Source organism: Arachis hypogaea, chromosome 10 (genome assembly GCF_003086295.3).
Source record: "Arachis hypogaea cultivar Tifrunner chromosome 10, arahy.Tifrunner.gnm2.J5K5, whole genome shotgun sequence".
NCBI lineage: Eukaryota > Viridiplantae > Streptophyta > Magnoliopsida > Fabales > Fabaceae > Arachis > Arachis hypogaea.
This window is the reverse complement of record NC_092045.1, coordinates 50477413-50481239: the sequence shown is the minus strand read 5'-3', so window position 1 is coordinate 50481239 and position 3827 is coordinate 50477413. Positions and strand designations below refer to the sequence as shown.

General features: G+C 35.9%; 1 long non-coding RNA gene across 1 annotated transcript; it reads left to right on the top strand.

Moving 5' to 3' along the window:
* The first annotated feature begins 338 nt into the window (after positions 1 to 338).
* On the top strand, positions 339 to 3316 carry LOC140175492 (uncharacterized). The gene is made up of 3 exons (XR_011866307.1): positions 339 to 492; positions 575 to 775; positions 2776 to 3316. It is a non-coding gene; the product is annotated as an uncharacterized lncRNA (long non-coding RNA).
* Positions 3317 to 3827: the final 511 nt, after the last annotated feature.

The following is a 3827-nucleotide window of genomic DNA, read 5'->3' as shown; positions in this document are numbered from 1 at the left end:
TCTGTTTTAGTTAAAAACAGGAAATCGGTTTAACCGGGTTCACAGTTTACTGGTGCAGCTTAGCACCAGCACTCTCTGATGATTTTAGCAATGCTAAGGCCTCATCATACATGTTATATTCTCATAATAAATATGTTACTAGTGTCATTTATGCTAGTAGCTCAGAAAATATTTTTTAGAGATGTTTTTACAAGTGTTCCGATACATCTAGTTTTAGTAGTTATACACCTGAGATATTTTAATATTATTTTAATCCACCTCCAAGCCAACCAATCACAGCTCACCCTACACCCCCAAAACCCCCAAGGCTGCCTCATTTGCTCATTGTGGCCGAAAATCACCAAGAGAAAAAGGAGAGAAAGTTCTTGGTTCATAAATCTTCAAAGCTTGATTTCTTCTGAACTAAAACTCAAATCCAAACTCCGATTTCACCAAAAAGATCCTCTCTTCTTTCTCTACATGATCATATGACTTATCAAGGCTGGAATCAAGGTGAGTTGGCTGCACCATCTCTCTTTTGATTCGGTTCAAGGAAACATGCTTAAACATGTGTTTTCTTGATGTTCTTCCTTAGGAATCATGCTTAACTTGACTTGAGGGCCAAGAAATGTGACTTTCCAGGAAGTCTAAGGTTAGAAATCACCTCCTAATGTGCTGAGGGAGATTTGGTTAGTTGAGGGGTTTTGGATTTAAAGTTGTTCTTGATGTGATTTAGGAGGAAAAAGTGTTAAAGGACCACCTGAAAGTCTAACCGAATTAGGAGCAGCAAAACTAGGTAGGGTTTGACAAATTTAATCTTGATTGATTGTGTTTGAGTTGTGTGATTATGATATGGTTTGGCTGTGCTTGAAATTGATTGTTTGTATGAGTAATTCTTGTTGAAATTTTGGTGAAAATTTGATGAAATTTGATGAAATTCAAGCTATGAATGTGTCTTCTTATGGCTGCTGGAAAACGAAACCCTGGAGCTCAAATTAGGATTCAATTTGTGTTTAAATCATGTGAAAAAGATGGGGTTTTAGTGGCTGCTAATTTATTATGAATTATAGTAAAAATCGGTTGCTGAAAAGACTGAAAAACGGATAAAAACAGAGAAAAAATCTGAAGAACATGAAGAACACTTTGAGTGTGGTGAAGAACATTGAAGAACACCTTTTAGATCTTATAAAGGGCAAGGAAGTAATTATTTTGGTGTTTGGGGGGTTATTTGGTAATTTCTGAAAGTTAGGGTGGTTAAAGTAGAAATATTAAAAGTTACGAGTGGTAAAAGTTAATTTTAAAGGTTAAAAGGTAAAGGCAAGGTAATTTTCGAAAATTTAATAATAAAATAATAAATAATAATAAAATATTAAATAATAATATTTAATTAAAAATAATATTTTAATAAAATAATAAAATAATATGGAAAAGGCAGTTTTTTGTAAAAGCTTTAGAAAGACAACTTTAAGTGCAGAATTTCATAATTACCTTCATAAAACACTTAGGGAGTGGTAATAACATGTTAGTGAGGCAAAGATAAAGAAAAGATAAAAAGTTAAAGAAAAGATAAAAACCAAAGAAAAAGTTTGTAAAATTTTAATGACAGAAAAACAGACAGAGACAAGTGAACAAACTAGGGCAACTTAGTTAGTACTTGAGTTGCAGCTAGGGTTAGGTATTATATGAAAAGTTAAACTATTTCAGTATAGACTTAATGAACCTATACTTGGGACAGACTAACTATTCATACCGAAATTTACATAAGCTTTAAATACATATGTTAAGCAGAGAAACCAAAGCAGAGTAAAGAAACACAGAGAACAGAGTAACCAGAGCAGAATAGAGGGATACAGAGAAAAGAGTAATCAGAGCAAAGTAAAAAGACACAGAGAAGAGAGTAATGTGACAAAGAGAAATGGTTTGAGTTAAGATGTTGTAAAAGTAAAAGCTGTAGAGTTTGTATAGCATGATTGAACAGAGAAAGAAAGAGGTACTGCATAAGAATGTGAAAGTGATGATGAATAATGAGAATGTTAATGAATGATGATAATGAGAATGATTATGTAAGAATCTGCTGTAGAGAAGCAGTCAGATAGATGGTGGTACGACCACTGAGAACGCTTTCCTGGGATACCTTGCTATAATGCTTTGCTGTAAGACAGAGGTTGCTTACAGAGGTATCAAGATGAATGTGCTCCTGTAAGACAGAGGTTGCTTACAGTGAGTGTGTTGTTGCTCCTGTAAGACAGAGGTTGCTTACAGTGAGTATGTTGTTGCTCCTGTAAGACAGAGGTTGCTTACGTGAGTCTGTTGGGCGTATATCGGCCAATAAGTTCTGCCCTGCAAGACAAAGGTTGCTTGCAGTGGATACCCTGCAAGACAAAGGTTGCTTGCAGTGGATATTGCCAACAGGAAAGCCTTATCCAGACAGAGGTTGCTGGGTAACGTCGGGAGCGGGTATGTAACCGACAGATGAGCTCATTACCTGCGCTAGGGCTAGACCTGCATCATACTTGGCTGTGCATTTTCCTCTGTTATGATTGTTGTATGAATGTATGCTTTCCTTGTTTGTATTCTATTCTCTGTGTCTGTGTTGTATTTTTTTGTATTTTTCTGTTTGTGTTCTGTTTTCTATTTTCTCTATTTCCTCTATTTATATGTATCTTCTATTTACTACTTCTCGGTATTCTGCTATTTATCTGCTAAACAACACGGAATTAATGAACGTAACTAATAACCTTGGCCCTACTAAGAACTCCCCAGTTCTTACCCCTTCTCTCTCCCTTCCCCCTTCAGATGGAAGCTTGGGTACCCTTCCGTAGTTCGCTGATGACCGTTTATAAAGAGGATTCCACTCTAGGTAGTCTTCTGAGTCTAGGGTGAATTCCGTTCTTTGTTCATATGTATATACTGTGAGACCAGCCAACGTCTGCACCCCGTTTGTACGCGAACTTTAACCTAAATCCTATGTACGAGACTCTTGTTATGTGGCTACTTGATGAGGTACTGGAGTGACGTCATATGGCAATGTCTGATCGTGCAGAGGAGTAGTAGATGATGTTCCACCTTTTGATAACGTTCCACCTGACTTGAGTTTTCAAGACTTAGAACATACTTTCCCTCGCTTTAGTAGTTTAGAGGGACTAGGTGAGTATAGAGTCTAAGCTAGTCTAGGTGCCAGCTTAGGGACCTCTTGAACAGGTCAGGACCTGGGATGTTGTATGTATGTATATGTATATAGTTATTATCTAGCTATATCTATGGGTGTTCTAACTAAAAGTCTATACTCTAATAAAGGCTGGATCACTGAATGTTGTTAGCTGCTTGTGATGTATTTATGTATGGTTGTTTATAACTGTTTTATCTATTATTATTTGTGAATTGATTATAAATGATTATGTTTATTGATCCAAACATTTTCAAAAAAAAAAGGTACCTCGCAAACTAACTACGCTTTTAACAACGAATCAGGCTCATATAACAAATAATAGATAATAATTAGGATGACAAATTGGTAGCGCTCAGTTTCCGGTATGTCCTAGGCATATTGAAAATTGGGTCGTTACAGATTTGAAACTTCCAATGGAGGCGAGAGTTATACCAATGAAAGTTGGACCTAGTGAATCAGTTACATATGATACTTTAAGGCCGGTTAAACTAACATATGGCAGAGAGTATAGAGTTGTGTAAAAGTTTGACATAGAAGATATTTTTTCTACTAACTCTTTTGTGTAGGTGTTGTAGACAGAAACACTTCCGAAGAATGTAACAAGTTACAGTTTTACTAGAACTGTTTGAAAAAGCTTAGTTCCACCAAAGGTGGAGTTGTTTATTTGGTTTGTTTTGAT